The sequence below is a fragment of the Acipenser ruthenus genome, chromosome 3 (assembly GCF_902713425.1).
Source record: "Acipenser ruthenus chromosome 3, fAciRut3.2 maternal haplotype, whole genome shotgun sequence".
Lineage (NCBI taxonomy): Eukaryota > Metazoa > Chordata > Actinopteri > Acipenseriformes > Acipenseridae > Acipenser > Acipenser ruthenus.
In genome coordinates, this window is record NC_081191.1 from 11010658 (window position 1) to 11028535 (window position 17878).

The following is a 17878-nucleotide window of genomic DNA, read 5'->3' on the forward strand; positions in this document are numbered from 1 at the left end:
TTCTGAAATGCTGCAATCTTGTCACTCACCTCAAGTATGGTTGTACTACCCCCTTGTGTGGACAGGTTCAGCGCATTCATCAAGTTAAAAATGTCTGCGAGGTATCCAAGCTTTGTGATCCATATCGTGTCAGAAAAGTTCACGGCAAGAATGGGATTGTGCACAGAAAGAAAACCCAGCAGTTCATTGCGAAGCTCAAAAACTCTTTCCAAGACTCTGCTGCGAGATAACCAATGCACTTCTGTATAAAACAATAATTTGTCATGTTCTGCACCCATTTCTGGACTTAACAAAATTCACAACTGTCACAGTTGCATTTAGTACAGCATGTTATTCGGGTTCCATTCTCTTCGATGCAAGGGCTTGGCGATGCAACATACCATGTGTTACGATTACCTGTGGGTTTATGGCTCATATTCTTGCTACAGCACCACTCCTATTGCCTGTCACAGCGGCAGCACTGTCTGTGCAAACAGCAACACGCTTCTCCCAATTCAGCGATTCAGCTTTCATGAAATCATCCAATAATTTGAAGATTTCCTCACCAGTTGTCCATTCTGGTAACTCCTGACAAAAAAGAAAATCTTCCAAAATTTCCCCCAGCCAAACATAACAAACATAAACTAATAATTGTGCTGCATTACCCACATCAGTTGTCTCATCAAGATGAATTGCAAACTGCTCACATGTACATAGCCTTTCAGTTAGTTGGCATTTTATATCATTTGAAAGCTCTTCAATTCTCCTACTAACTGTGTCGTTAGAAAGTGGTATGGCCTTCAGTTTCTTCGCTGCATCTTCACTTACCGTCACTTTGCATATTTGGAAGAATCAGTTCTTCTCCAATAGTATGGGATTTTTTACTTTTTGCAATCCGAAGAGCTGTTAAGAAGGATGTTTCAGAGCCCTTTCTGGAACCAAGGTTATGTTTGTCATTTGAGTTTTCTGTTGATTGTATTCTTCTTTCTTTCGTTTAAAAAAGTATATTGATTTATCTTAATACTCCGGGTGCCGTGTTGTGAGGTGTCGTTTCAACTTTGCAGGTTTCATTGCTTCGTTAGATAGGATTTGTAAGCATACAACGTATTGTGGTCGGCCATCCCTAAATTCCATAAAACCAAAATCAATATAACTTTTGTCAAATTTTCTGTTCTTCATTTGTTTCTTGCTACTGGACTCGGCACAGTCCGTGGCTTCAGCACAACTAGCAGAACTTCTATGAGGATGTTTTAAATACATATCCATTTTCAATGTAGTTTGCTCACGCACTGTAACAATATCTTCCAATTTCCACCCGCCAAAGACGTCTCAGAAAAACGAACATCACTTCTGATTCGCTATCACAAAGCAGTTTTTTCTTTCTTTTTCTATGGAGTCATATTGTCATCCTAAATGTGATTATTACATGGTTGTTCATGCCCCATGGAATACTATGTTGTGTAAACAGAAAGCATAGTTTTGTCTGTTTTACTCAGATGTATCGACTCTTTAAAAAAAAAAGTTTTTAAGAAAGAGTTGTAATCTTTTGTGGACCCCCGAGCATTGTCTCAGTTTGAGAACTGCTGCTCTACATTTATGTTAAGAAAACAACATCGCCCAAAATGAGTGGCTATTGACGTCAATGACTGGGCACTGTTGCAACGGCAGCATTGGCCGGTCATTGACAGCATTGGCTGATTTTCGGTCTGGCAGTAACATAAGTTTGTGTTAATCTTCGAACTATAGTTTGGCATCATTGCAATCTTCTGAGTACACTGTCTGAAAAGCTGTCTGCAGACATTCTTTCACAGGTTGATTTCACTGGGCACATCTCTTCACTCCTGATGTATATTACACCTCAATCCATTGAACCAATGATATTTTCAAACCACAGTTGCAGACTGGATCAACTCTTGAAGGAATATAAGAAACACCATATTTTTATTTTTTTCATTTTTACAGCCACCTCTGTAAAATCACTTCCGGTGAGGTCCAAGAGCAAAACAATACATCCTGTTAAGTAAATAGTGGTAAGAAAAGCTCTGGTTATCTCATTTAAGCCCCCATTGTATTGACAATATAAAAAAACACATCTACTTTCACTTGTATTTGTTCTGAAAATCATGTCAAAAAATGTAACTAGTTCCTATTTTCATTTTTTTTTTCCTGTGGATATACAGCTATGGCCAAAAGTTTTGCATCACCTAAAATATATATTAACATAACTTTGCAATGTAAACTACAAAATTATATTGCAAAGGTCTACCGGAAGCAGTACAGTATTTTATGTTAGATTTTGAAAGGTCACATTGTTCAATTGTTTTCAGTTTTTTGTTAAGTATATTGAATGCATGTAATTCGATATGTTAACGTAACATTATTCAGCAGATTTCATTTGACTTTATGAAACAAAATGAGTTCATTCTATAAGGTGATGCAAATCTTTTGACCATAGCTGTACATCAATGTGAGCCTTGTTAGCTAATGACATTGTAACAACAGGGATGTTGGCATATACAGGACACATTCATTTTATATTAATGCATATAAACATCATCACGCAAACAATTTTATTTCACAAATTTAAAAATATGTACAATTCATTGTGCATCATGTGGGCAAACAACAGCACCACACTGGTATGAATATTACTGATGTTTAACTAAGAATACCCTCAGTTACACTTGTAAAGTCTGGTCTTCTTGAAGTATTTTCTCCTCTGTGCTAAAGTGAGTCCATGTGAATATGAAGGTTGGTTATTTTAACTATTAACAAGATATTTTCTCCAATAAAATACAGTGTGAACTATGCAACTTACACATCTAAAAAGCAAGTAAGATACCGACGGACACACCTACCTAAAATGAAGCCTATCAATATCACCAAAGGCATGTCATGTCATTTGTTCTTAATACCATAGGAATGACAGATGAAGAATGAAGAGGTATTAAGGCAGACTGCTTCATCACTCACTGAACAGACCCGATGAAGGACACACACTTGAGGCTGTCATATTGTGGTCAGGAGAAAACAAGGCAGTACGAGTTTTAAAATGAAACGAGTTACCTATGGTCTACAGCCTATAAAAAATATATATATATATGAAAATATGACTATTTGTTTGGTACTTATTGGTTTGCTGTCTTTGCAATATACATTATTGTAAAACCACTTTTATCCTGCTTGGTTTCCAAGAAATACATCTGTAATCTTTGACTAAATTAAGTTATTCACAATTTCTGTAAAAACGTTCATTATATTTGCTGAATGTGTTCTTTATATATAAACTAGTAGGAACTTAATGATTGTGTTTCCTGGAGGGAATGTTTTAGTAGTAATGCAGTGACACCCTCAAAAAGAAAGCGAGTACTTGTCTGTACTCACGTTTATGCAGCAATCGAGTCAGTGAGTTAATGTTGATTATCTCTGTACTGCTAGACCCTGATTAAAGAGTAAGCAGCAGGGTTCTGAATAATATAGCGTTACCCATCCCCACGTGTTGCTACAACTGTTTAAATAACGTACCTGTAATTTTTATTTTCATTGTTAACATCCTGATACTTTTTACACTTTACTTTAAAGTCTGTTTGAAAGCTCTTTTCCAAATGGCCGCTCTAGTGCACTGGGGTATTGAAATCTGTTCTCTAAATCACTGCAGGAAGAGCGATAAAAAAACAAAACTTAACAACAAGTGCTCTGGCTTTTCTTTTCCGTATCACATCATGGATCTTTATTGCTGTGTTGCCTGTTTGACAATGTGAGCAATAATCCTTACACTATCAGATTTTCAGAACCACACTACTTACTCTTTAAAGTCACCTTGCTCAAGACAATATCTGGAATGGTCTCGATTGTTTAAACCACAAAAGTCTTACACAATATTCTTCATGGTCTCCAATATTATTTGGCAAAAAAAACTTTTTAAATGTATACCATATTTAACTTAAAATTCAGCCCATTTTTATAACAGTTACACATTTTTTTGGCCTAATTTTGTGCTTGTTCAGCATGATTTGATCAAGGATAATTAAATGACGCTGTATCAAAACATTCTGCGCTAAGAAGTAGTCAATGGAATGAAACCACAGTGTTTCTATATAAAAAAAACTATATATATATATATATATATATATATATATATATATATATATATATATATATATATAATATAGACGGAGAAGTTTTTCAGGAACCTCTAATTGCTTCACTATTTTACTTCAAACATTTTTTTTAATCAAGCCAAAAATAGAATAAACAAATAAATGCTACTGTGGTTGGAAAGATTCATATTAGTAAAGCTGTGTGTGTTACTTGATATACTTTTTGATCTGGAACTTGACACAAGACTAATAAATAATTGCATGACATGTAGCAGTTACTGGTGGGATTTTGAAGTTACATTCTTTAAAGATATTAACAATGTACTCATTATTTTATGTTATGGGGTAAATTCTAAAATGTGAACAACCCTTCTCTTTAAAATGGTAGATTTATATTCTCGTAATAAGAGCTGGACCTCCCATATTTCATTTCACTCTTGCTGATAGAATTTATCAGCAAAATCCTGATAAAAACAAAATATGCAACTTAAGCCAGATCATAACTGGGCCAGTGAGGAGGGAAGTGGGGATTACTTGGAGCCTGGTAGCACAAATATAAGATTGTATTGTCATTGTGGCCTGAAAGCCTGTTGGCAAACTGTACTTCAAGCTCAAGATGACAGGCCTTTTCAAGACTGACAGATGAAAATATGAAACTTAAATTCTTCATGACAGACATCTGTGTTGAATGAAACCCCCCGACAAAAAGAAAGAAGAAAGAAAAAAAGATAAAATAATATTACTCTTTAGATGTACACGATTTATAATGGTTATTTTTTTAAATTTAGTTCGCTTTTTTGCGACCAAGAAAGTATAGCAGTAAATACAGTTAACCTATATAATATACAAAGAACTATATTTAGGGTGTCAGATTAAATTTAATATGCAATCATGAAAGATATTTCCTGGAAGGGTATCAACTGGAGGAGGTTTCTTAAGACAAAGCTGACATGTTTCTCCTGAATAAAGCTTATTAATTGGATCATTAAGTTTGTCTAATCCGTGGTGAGAGTTAGCTTGATCCAAATAAATAAATAAAAATACATACAATAAATATTTGTTCTCAGCTGTCAACGTTTATAACATCCACTGTCTATAATTATATGCCTACAGCAATTAATACTTTTGCATTCCAGCATAGAAACATTAACCGCAAAAACAGTATCTATCAAATCTCTGTGCTCTAGTTGTTGGTGAATAAAAAATACAACATTTATCAAGGGAGCTCTTTTATGTCCAGCTACTGTATGAACATACTTTATTTGATAAATGTATATTTTAAGTAGTTTTTAAAAAGTGAAACAAAATGGTTGAGTTGAGTCTTTCTGATTTTGTGAAATGTCAACAAGTCCTTCTTGATACATTATTGCTACTTAAGTTGGCAATCTCCTGTTGATGGGAACTGCAGTCGATTATCAGTATCCAGGCTCCAGGAAAGGCAGGCCTCATCTGTCCTGGCTCCTGTCACTTTCCCTGGAAGACAAGGAACTCTGTATCTAATCTGATGGGGAAACCAGAAAAAAAAAAGCCAGAGCGATGATGGCAGTCCTCTCAAAGCTCCCTCACCCTCACCCCCACCCCCAAAGGCATGTCATGATCATCACCCAGATAGCAGCGAACAGAGACTGCAAGACTGGGCTGAGATCCCAGTAAAGACTTAGCATGAATCAAGCCTGGATCTTCCATGAAAGGTATTCTAAGAGCTGAGGAAAGGCTGGGAGTCAGTCTGGGCAGCCTGCTGTCTAGCAAAAGAGACTCTAGGCGCCACAGTGTAACTGCAGTCTCAGGTATGCCAAGCAGATATTGCAACTGTTTCCCAGCACTTCACCTGCGATTGGGAGTGGTTTTATTCATGTAAAGTACAAACTTCATGGTTCCTGTATATATTTTTTCTCCACATAGTACACACAAAGTGTTCCACTATAATAATTTAAACTGCAAAAACATCCTAAAATGATAAACCTGTTCCTTCTTTGAAGTAATTTGACTATATTAATCTTAAAATAGGGCAGTGAGTAAATGATCCTTGGGGAGCACGATTAACATTAAAGGGAGTTATTAATTAGAACCATTTATATAATTTAGAAAGACCCCTTAAGTCTACTTTAACAATACACATGTTCTTGCAAGGCAAATTACAATTTAATATTAGCATTGTAATAATGTAACTATTAGCTTGTTTTGTTTGTGGTTAATTTTCTTGAATTGGTCTTCCCCATTTCATCTTTTTTTTTTTTTTTCAGAGTCGTCAGAAGAATAGCAGACCAGTCATGTGCAAACGCTTATAAATAATTACAAAATAATTGAACATTGAATAAATGACCAAAAGCAAACTTGGGGTTTGCTGTGTATCAACGTTCTGAAACAGATGAGTAATTTGCAATGTGGTGCAGGCGGTCTTGTGGGAATGCTGTTCATATATTCATACCATGTTCAGCTGTTACTGCTTACCTTGTTTATTTTTCAAACAAGCTATTTAGATTGGAGATTCCCTCTTTTGAATAACGCATGCACCCTGTGTTAATCACCTGTTCATGAATCTAAATCTACCTGAGATGGTAACACTCCTAAATAAAACTAAAGTGAAATAATAGAATTATACAATTACTTTTATTTACTTAATCAGTTCGCAATTACCATGATTTTCCTTCCCTTAGCTTTGTAATATCTGTCAGCCAGGGGCATTCCAGATCACAGTAATAACAGTAATAAATAATAGCCATTAGCCTCAGTAGGATAAGAGAGGTTACATATTTGAATGTACTGTGCAGTTGCCATGAGCACAATTTATGTTGTAAATGTTTTTCAAGACTTTAAAATGCAGTGGATTGAGTACTAGTGAGGCTATTGCAAATTATAACAGAAACAATTACCATTCCTGCACTTTTCATGAATTTCTGTATGTATTTCAAATACTGTAGGCCTACTGTATGTATAGCTCTTCATCAAAACCTACCATAACCAGAATTGCATTGAGTAGGGTGATCAGATATATAGGGGCAGCAGTGTGGAGTAGTGGTTAGGGCTCTGGACTTTTGACCAAAGGGTCGTGGGTTCAATCCCTGGTAAGGGACACTGCTGCTGTACCCTTGAGTGAGGTACTTTACCTAGATTGCTCCAGTAAAAAAAAAAAAACAACTGTATAAATGGGTAATTGTATGTAAAAAAAATAATGTGATATCTTGTAACAATTGTAAGTCACCCTGGATAAGGACGTCTGCTAAGAAATAAATAATAATAATATACCTGTGTGGCTGTTGTGTTCCTTTTTTCCATCAAATGTGTTCCAATGTTTTTCCAAAAACCTTAAAAACGTTTACTAAACAACAGAGATATTTACTAAACAATCAGCAATCATGCTAACATACCCTCCAACATTTGAGAGATGTAATTATGTACACTTGTGTGGCGTTAAGAGAGCAAGCGGCTCAGGTGGTAGTGAGCGATCTGCTTCACATGCCCCCCTCAGATCATTTTTGAAATGTTAAAGTTAAAATATGCAATTTCCTGCAACCTAGAATGCACAGTTTTACATTTAGATACAACACTAATCTGTATGTGTTTCATTATGTCTGTATGTGTTTCATTGTGTACTGAGGATGTTACCAATGTGTACTATAGCTCCTTAACCTGTAGAGTTGGCATGTGATGTGAATTTCACTTAGTATAACCAGAGAATAGGTACACAATTTTTAATGTTGGTTCATTGCATTCCTCTTTTTTTTACCAACAGTGATTTGTCAGCACCCATTATATTTTCCAGTAAGCATTTTTTTTTCTATAACAGACTGCCATTTGTCTATAGTTAAAATAACTGAACTTTATTTTAGTATGGAAATGTATGTCTTGGTATAAGAAAGTTTATTTATTTATTTATTATCAGTTCTATGATGTATAATGCATCAAAGAAAGGCCCAACCCAATCACTGTCCCAGACACATACATTGTTGTGTGCCAATGTAGAGTCAACCTGGGAACAGGCAGAACCAAATTCTGTTGCCCCTTTTTACCTCAATGGGGGTGATAGCACGCTACAGTACATTCAAATAAATAAAGTATAGCTTTAACATAGTTTATATACATAATTAATGTAATACATTGCTGACTGGATACATGCTTTATTAAGAAACAGCATTTGGGAAAATGTGAGTATTCTCTCTCTTCTCACGCACATGCGCAAAAAGACTCGTGTGTTGCGTTCCTCCAGTATCCCATCAGCCTCAACACAAACATCATTGGCAGCGACGTGGGGTGTATGAGCTGAGAAGAATTATGTCGGAAAAGAAGCAAACAGTGGATTTGGGATTGTTAGAAGAGGACGATGAGTTTGAGGAATTTAAAGCCGAAGGTAGATTGAAACTTGCAAACACATTACGCAATATAACACGGGGCTGTAAACTCTAGTTTAGCTGACCAAAACATAGGCCCAGCAGCCTGGAACCGTGACTCAGTGACTTTTCATATTTATTTAATACATTTATTAGTCGAGGTTGAGGAGAACACTGGCATAGCGATAGTTTATAAAACCGTAACATCTGCATGTACATTTGTGCTGACTTTTATGGTATTCTTAACACTTATCATGAAGTCTATAGAACTTAGAAGCTCTGTCTACATAAAGTCGGCTGTGTCTGTGACAATGAATGAGAATACGTAAGTTGGCAATACCGGTATCTCGTACTAGTTGTATGTGACTGTGTTGTGTTACTCTTTCTGGCGTTGTACTGCTTGTAAACCGATGCAGACAGGATTCAAATTCAAATTTTTATTGAGATAGTATGGAAACAGCTGCAATACCTTAGCAAACTACTAGCTCACGGCTAGGGTTAAGCTTGGGCTATATATTCTAATCCATAGCGTGTTTCTTCTACTTTGTAATGCCGAATACAAGTGTACAGGAACAAACCGAAAAATGCATCTGCTCAGACTGAAATTCCAGTTGTGCTGTGCAGAGATCCCCTCCCCGTGGCACTGACAGCTGAAGACAGGTGACCGTGTCTTTAGGCTTTGGGGGATGTACAGTTCTTAAATCCTTGCATACCAGCACATTTGTAATGTTATTGTTACAAAAAAGAACGAAAGAAAACTACTGGGCTGGACAATATCAATAAGTTGTATTATTCCCAGTCAGTTTCAATCAGACTATGACTAGTATTGCTAGCATGATGGTAAGAGCTTGGCTGGCAGGTGCTTAAGTATTCAATCCTTGCAGCCCAATTCAAGCACCTTGATTTTATTGATCAATCCTGTTCCTAGGACCACGTGTTGTTTTGTTCTTGACATCTGTGTATTTCTTAAATGATAGCTGGTGCCTTTATTCTCTGCATTGATTGTCTTGATTCTTGGCATTTAAGAAACAAATTCATTTCAGCGTAGTGTTTTCTCCCACAAATCTTTTGAGGAATGGTCACTATGCCTCCATAAAAATGTCAACATGTTACAAACTAATGCCAATTTAGTGTTGGCAGTTATTGTCATTATACAGTTCTTTAATGTATTAGTGCTATTTTTAGAAGAAAAAGTAGTAATGTTTTTTGTAACTGACTTGTATTTTTTTTTTTTAGATTGGACAGGGTTGGATGAAGATGAAGATGCACACGTCTGGGAAGACAACTGGGATGATGACAATGTAGAGGATGACTTTTCAAATCAGCTACGGTAAATTCTTCACAGGGTAGTGAGAAAGTAGCCCATGTAAACAAGCGTAGTTTGTTTGATGGTTTGTTTGTCCAAACCCATCTAACATTTACTACTCGCAGACCTTTTAAGCGAGCCCAGCTCACATTGAATGCCAGTTCTCCAAATAAGCTGATTTAATTTAATACAAAAAATCTCTTACGCCTCTGGCCTTCATCTCTCCCAGCCAGGGCATTAACGGTCAGGAAATGCCCTGCCTGGAGGTCATTATTGCCATTATAAACTGTCTTTGTGGTTTTAACAGTAATAACATTAAGATTTATAGCCTTTTATTTATTTTTTTTCTATATGACCTGCGGTGCTCGTCCCGTGCTGCTGCAGTGGTTCTTCGACGGTATAATTCCGCCTGTGAACAGCAAAGGGAACTATTTTTTCTTCACAAACAAACCAAACATTAAAAAGTCAAAATACAGTTTAGTTTTTAATTTATTTAAGACAGGGAAAACATTTAAGAGAGGTGTGTTTCATCTGCTTTTTCGAAAAGAAGTTAGTTTTAATTAGGTAAATATAACAAACTGATTCTATAACTAAAAGTATTATTAAACAAATTAATTTATTCTTAAAAGAAAGGAAGTTATTTATTTTGTAAAGATTTTTTTTTTATGTTTTGAAACATCACGAGTTTGCTGAGATTTCTGAGGGTGGAGGAAAGCATTTTGCTTCGGTTTTTGAATGTGCTTTTGCAGGTTTGCAGTTTGTTGGAAGGTTTGCTGCTGATTTGCAAATATTGATGGCTGGTGGACATCAATAATTGCAGGTGTTAAGACATTGGGAAGATGTGAAAACCATTCTCATTTGTTGGATAGAGGTGGAGCCAGTCATATTTTTTATAGAGGACTCGTTTTTGTGACCTGTTATAGCCATCATTTCATGGGTTTGTTGTGGTTCTGACAGTTGACAGTTATGCTAGATGTTCTTTTTGACGGATTCATACCTTTGCTAGACTTTATCAGTGATGGTTGTGTGGACATTCTGAGGGCATTTCCTGGCCATTGATTTCCTCTACAGCAACCAATTAGAAGGCAGGATTCCCGTTCTACAGTCAGCACTCGCATATCCGACCCTATAAAATTTCGGTGACAGTTAAACTAGTGTGACGCATATCCGACTATTTCATCTGATTTGACGTGTGTGTAGGTGAGCACGTTGTAGCCTGCCCCCTCCCACCCAAAGAACCTCCTGTCCTGCACACACACACACACACACATTTTGTAGGAAGAAAAAATATGACTTGGGTTTGATGGACTGCACAGGGAGACGTTGATTCTTTCATTGAAATTTGTTAGCGCACAAGTTGGGGGAATAACACAGCAGTAAAAGACAAAAACTTGTCAGTTTTTTCAGGGAACACAAAAAAGATAAGTGTCAAAAAATACATAGCTGAAAGGACTGTGTTTTAAAATAAGTAGGCCTCCATGTAGATGTACTGTAGTTGCTTTTGTTGGTACAGTACTATATTTTCAACAGAAGTAGTATTTTAATTCAGAATGATATGAAAATGTCACTTGACAAAAGCGACGACACGTTGCAGTGCATACTTTTAAATCTGGTACGTATTGTAGCAGTATGTAAAATTCCCCTTTAATGACCCAACAGCAGAATGAAATCAAAATGTTACCCATGCACAGAACTGCTTAAAACGTACAATGCAATTTTAACAAAAGATTAAAAAAAAAGTTTCCAGAATTAAAACAGTATCCAAAGTCAGTATTCAAAATTGCAGAATATAGTGCTCGATAAGGCCCTAATGTCACAGTTCACTTGCTTTTGTGCATTTTCATTTGCATTTAAAGATCAGATTTTAAAAAAATGCATCACAGTATCTAAAACTGTTTAATGATTAACTGTTACATTACCGTGCCTAGTCTCGGTCGCTTTGTTTTTGGAGGAAGCGCTGTGTAACTGCAGTGCACAATAAAGACAGACTGATTTGCCACGCCAGAAGAAAAAAAAAAAGGAAAACGCGGGCTGTGACAGTTAAACAAGTCAATTGTAACACTGAAGAGATGGGCTTTGTATCAGAAAACGTGTGACGGGTAAGTCTTTATATATATATATATATATATATAAAATGGGGATTGATTTTATACTTATAAGGACGGTAAAACGCGACGGATGTGCATCTGGGTCACGGATATCCGAATTCTGACTGTATTCATCGGACAAATACATTTTAATAAATACGTTGTGATGCAAGTAAATGAATTGCAACACCACAATAGAAAGTATATTTCATGTAAAAACATTAAGAGCATGTTTTTTAATTTGCATCGTATATTCCAGGTCTCTAATTTCAAATTTGATGCCCTGCTCCTGCTGCAATATTTAAAAAATACAAAACAAGTGTTACAGTACTAGAAAAAGTCTAAAAAATGCTGTTATATTTACCTGCTTACTAAGATATTTCATATCAACCATCAAATGTCAAGGCGCACACTACGTTACTGCCCATTGGGCCATTGTAATCACTGCACCCTCAGAAAGATCATTTGCACATGGAAACTGAAATGATCCGCGCCCTGGTTTGATTCCCCAACAACCTGAGGCCGCCTATTTTTCCCGATCTCGGGTCGGATCGTTATAAACGAGCTGAAGTCAATTGAAAACATTCACATGGCGCTTCAATCGATTGGAACCACTTCCGGGGCACAGATCGTGTGCTCCAATTGGTTTGATGACATAAACATTTCCAGCATTCCCTCACTATAGCTGCTTCTCATTGGTAAGTCCTGTTTACATTCATATATAGATACATCTGACAGGATGATTTAATCTCATCTGGTTCAAACTAATTCAAGCCTCATATTTAAAGAACACTTACTAAGGAACCTAAAAAGAATAAGTTCAGTCTGTACTTGCCATCAATAGGTTTCTTGGCTTACATCATTCTGAAAGTTAAGATAATTCCTTTTTATTATTGTTATTTTTATTTTTGATGTGACAGGGAAACCACAATTGATACCAAAGTAAATACAATTATAAACACAAAAGTGTTCCAAGTAGTTTCTTTAGGAATTGCAAAACTAGTTGCATACCCATATGTTTTAGGATGTCTAAAACCACAACCATCCTTATTGAACAGCCAGGTTACTACCTAAATAAGTGTTTGAGTTTTCTGAAGAAAACAGTGTCTCCTCCTCATAATCGGTGGTTAATGCAAAAGTGTTGGGGATGGGCCATGACAGAGTAGTCCAAGGTATTGGTAAACTATCATGACTGTAAAGTCTCCCTTGTAAATTGTTGTTGTGACCATAAATTATTTTAATGTACCAGGAACACACTGAAAATGGGCTCTGTGGTAACTGTTAGGTTTGTGGCATATACACAATTGCATTTAAATACTGAGTAACTGGTGTGCCAACTAAATTCTTCTGGTGTAAACCCTTGCTGCCTTTTTCTTAAGAGAATGACTGACTGGGAAATTACAGGATCTATAATCTTTATTATTATTATTATTATTATTATTATTATTATTATTATTATTTATTTCTTAGCCGATGCCCTTATCCAGGGCGACTTACAATTGTTACAAGATATCACATTATTTTTACGTACAATTTCCCATTTATACAGTTGGGTTTTTACTGGAGCAATCTAGGTAAAGTACCTTGCTCAAGGGTACAGCAGCAGTGTCTCCCTCTGGGATTGAACCCACGACCCTCCGGTCAAGAGTCCAGAGCCCTAACCACTACTCCACACTGCCTCGTTCTTTTATTATTATTCTTTTATTATTATTCTTTTATTATTAGGCCTATTTCAAATAGATTTTACTCTTTAGAGAGCCTACTGAGATTTACAACTCAGTACTAGAATATGACACAAACAAGAAATACATTAATCATAAAGGGTGCTCAAGAACAGCAATTTTAGCAGTATCTATGGCTTGAATTTCTTTTTGGGGGGTATATATTAGATGTAGTGGCAGTAATCCAGGATCACGGGAGTGTGCTGTGTTCAAAATCGCTAATCAGAAAAATACTTTTGATCCTATGGTTAAAAACAATAGCATTAAAGTCACTGGGTGAAATAAAATCTAAACCTCCATGTTTTGAAAATGCTGCTTTTGGTTTAAATTTATTAAATGGTTTTATCAGTTAAAATGGTGGAATTTCCTTTTTTATGGTAAAACTACATTTTTGACCTATATGGCTGCATGATGGTCATTTGCTTCACATTCTGTATACAACTTTTGTAATATGTTTCTCAATTATTATTATTTTTTTTTTTAAAGTTGCTGCCACTGCCTATGAGACACCCCCCCCAACTACTGAGTAGCAGCAAATTCCTACATTTCTAATGGAGACTCCACTTGCGTGTTTTAAAACTAGATTACAATTAGAAAGTTTGTTCACAGGATTTTAAGCTATATTACAGTATAGAATAAAACAGAATTGCAAATTGTGGCGAAATGTAAAAAAAAAAAAAAAGCCTAGATGCACAAAAACCTCAGAAGAATGTGCCTGTTACCATAAGGATTTCGTTGTGGTAGACAGCAAAAGAAAAAGGTACAACTTAAGTGTGCAAGTACATATTGTGACAGAAAAAAAGTCCAAATATTTTGGAAAATAACTGAAAACAATAATTTCATACAGTATATAAAAAGTGCCCCCCCCACGAAAAAAAAATGATTAAGGTAAAAATCGAAAATTAGCCATAAATAAGCACTGAAAAATGTAATTAATAAAGACTGAAAAACAGAAGCACTAATTATAGACTATCACATCTCATGACAGTATCGTAAGGCAAGTATGCAACTCAGTTCTATGATTCTCTCGATCGCATTTGATTATGGGTGTCCAATAAAATGGAACAGCATTTTGTAAAGTAGGTGTCTGTCCCGTCATGCTGGAATAACTTTGTATTTCCTGTCTTCCTGCAGAGCGGAACTGGAAAAACATGGATACAAGATGGAGACGGCATAGCTTTCAGTAAAGCTTGTTATAAATGTGAAAGTGACCTGGAGATTTTGTCTTGAATTGTATCCTGTTATTACAGAAGAGTTGAGGATTACTGTAGATAGTAAACATCCCATTTTACAACTGTTGCTATGTTATTCTCATTTTTTTTTATAGAAAAAAACGTTAAGTTAGATAGCTCTTTTCCCCTAGAATTGCAAAATTGAAACATTTATGTGCATGTATTTTTGTAGACTCCTCTGTACGTACTAATTCAGTATTAAAATATTAAACAGCCTGTCCCTGCCTTAAATTTGGTTATTCTAATGTAGCCTGGTTTGTCCATATGATTATGAGTTTGTAATTTAAATAGTTGTAGCTAACAAAATAATTTCAGGTTTTTTTTTTTTTTTTCAACTGTGCAGTTGTGAAAGAAACACATGTTATAGCATTTTAAAACATGACACTGGGTAAAAGAATGCTCTGTTGACTTGCCTTCCAGGAAAACTGTTACTGCTTCACTTCCTAGGTCATTTCACCTGTGCTGAATGGATGTGCATGCTGTTGAGTATGTATGGAATTATTTTGTTAGCTACAACTACTTTATATGTTCACTTACACATTTTATAAGATGAACAACAAACAGCTTAGGCACACTTTTTTTATTCTTAAATTAACCCTCCAGGTTATTTGCTAGTTTGTAATGTTGAATTTATAAAAAAATAAAATTAAATTTAAATTTAAAAAAGTATTGTTGCAACAAATTGTTTGTGTAAGGACCTTGATAAGTCTGCTGTCTTAGTTGCTTTCCATTGTTCATCAGGTGAATGTGTTTGAGAACTTTATAATAGGAAGGGTTACACTTTTAGCTTATTTCAGACCTTTTAGTTTCTGTGTAAACTTGGCTTTGGTTAAATATTTGTTTTCTTCAAACTGAGTTAATCCAAAATGTATACATTTTACGTGTATATCCCCTAATGGAGATGTTGGTAAGGTACCGTGCCTCAAATTCTTGGCCCTTGTAAAAAATTAAAAAAATAAAAAAATAATGGAGTCCTTGCAGAGTTCTTTCCTGAAAATAGAGGGGCTTGGTGGGACAGAAGAGCTTAACAAGATGTTCATATCTGAAGAGCTCAACCAAGGTTTATCTACATCTGTGGCCAAGTTGAGGAAAGAGAATAATGTAATTCCTTTCATACATAGCCAAGGCACTGAAATGTGAGGCCTCTAATTGGAAAAAGCACAATACAGCAAAGCAAGATCTGGGAGCCTATGAAATTTCAAGTCATCCTATTTTTACACAAGGTTCTGATACTCTCAATAACAATCAATGCATGTTGCTCCTCGTATTATGAATATAAATGTTATGTAAAACTCATTGTTCCAAGGTCTTCACATTTTCAGTAACCTGTATTGGATTTATTCACCACTATTGTCCAACATCATTTTTGTGTTTTCAACGTTTGTTCCACCAAGTGAGAGCGGCAGATATAAGTGTTAAAGGTGAGAGTACTGTTTTGTACATTGATGTGTTTTTTTCCCAGATTTGCTTTGTAAAATATGTAGAAATGACTCCACCGTAAATGGTAGAAATGTTCATTTTATACTGAACATGATCTTGGATGTTTATATAATTTCTGTTATGCAATAACTTGCATGGTGGTAAGACAGGCACCTTTATTTGTTGCATGTACTGTATCCACATGTTTGAAGATACAGAAATGATTTGCAAGACTAACCAGCCAAAAGAGAATCAGTGTTCTGTGCTACAGAAAGTGTGAAAATCTGATATTGGCTTGGCCTATCTGGTATGCCAGCTGTAAGGTGCAAACTGAATACAAACACTGTTCTACTGGGACTAGACTAGAACAAGACGGATTAGTATTTTATTACACTACCACCTGTCCAATGTTATGTCATAGTTTGTGCAGCACCATCTGTTTCTATACAACAGAGACTACAAAGATGGGGACTGTTAGCATTTCCTAGGTAGATGTGGTAATGATGAGCTTACTCTGCCAGTTATAGTGAAAGTGCTTCACATCTATATCAGAAGGGTGTGGATTAATTGATTAAACTATCTAAAAACAGGTCTGCTATTTATCAACAGTGCTTTGCCTGAAGGAAAAGGGCAGGATTTGGAATTTATGGTATAAAAATGTTTTTTTTTTTTGTTTGTTTTTTTTAAATGAGATCTAGATATACTGAGTACCAATCTATGTAGTAACATGATGCATTTTACCTGTGAATCTCCACTGGAGAAATAATTGTGTGTCATAATTAAGGTAGGCACATTTTGCTGTAATCATCAAGAGTGGCCCATGTGAGTTCAAGAGGTTTGCCGAGTTTTTGACAGTGGGAGATTATTTTGTACCATCTTGTGTCAGACAGCTACTCAGCATGTGGCAAGTGGCAGTCCTGCCCAGGCCTGCCTACTCCCTTGTGAAGGCCATTCGGTTCTTGGCATTCCCAGCAGGTGCTGACTCAGAACTCACGAAGGGCTGTGTGCCAATGCACAAACACACCATAAATTCGTGTGTTGAATTGGGCTTTGAGACCCTTCACAGAATGAGATTCAATTACTGGTGTTAAGGAATTTTAGTAGGAGTTTCCTTGTGTAATCTTTAATTCTTCGTTCAGTAATTGAGTGCCTTCAAGTTTTTCATTTGAAGTGTTCTTCTGTTATTTTGATCACAATACATTACTTTTTTTAGAAAAGTTTTAACTCATGTTCCTGTCATATATATCTGCCTCTGTCTGCTGGGGCTAAAATATATGTTGAAAAAAAGTTCTGTTTTGCATATAATATCTGGAGCTTGTGTTGTAAAACACAAAAAATGCTGTCCTTCTCTTAATAAATATGTAGATGTGGTGCAACAAATCGAAGTGCATGAAAGGCCATGGCTTCGAGTTTATTGTTTATTTTGGTGTTGTCTTTGATGGTAACCTTGTGTAAAATAATTGGTTTATGTCAGATAACTTTTAGAACATGTATTCATATTTGTAATAACCACAACACGCCTGAGGTGTTGTACTTGACATGAGGCCTAGGATTGAATTATATATATATATATATATATATATATATATATATAGTGCCTTGCAAAAGTATTCAGACCCCTGACCAATTCTCTCAAGATATTTCAGTTTTTTATTTTTCTTAAAAATATTTCCCAACATAAAACCAATGTCACCTTACAATAATTG

General features: G+C 35.7%; 1 long non-coding RNA gene across 1 annotated transcript; it reads left to right on the top strand.

Annotated features, from left to right (window-relative positions):
• The first annotated feature begins 8268 nt into the window (after positions 1 to 8268).
• Positions 8269 to 15084, top strand: LOC117435305 (uncharacterized). The gene is made up of 3 exons (XR_004549159.3): positions 8269 to 8427; positions 9644 to 9737; positions 14656 to 15084. It is a non-coding gene; the product is annotated as an uncharacterized LOC117435305 (long non-coding RNA).
• The last annotated feature ends 2794 nt before the right edge of the window (positions 15085 to 17878 follow it).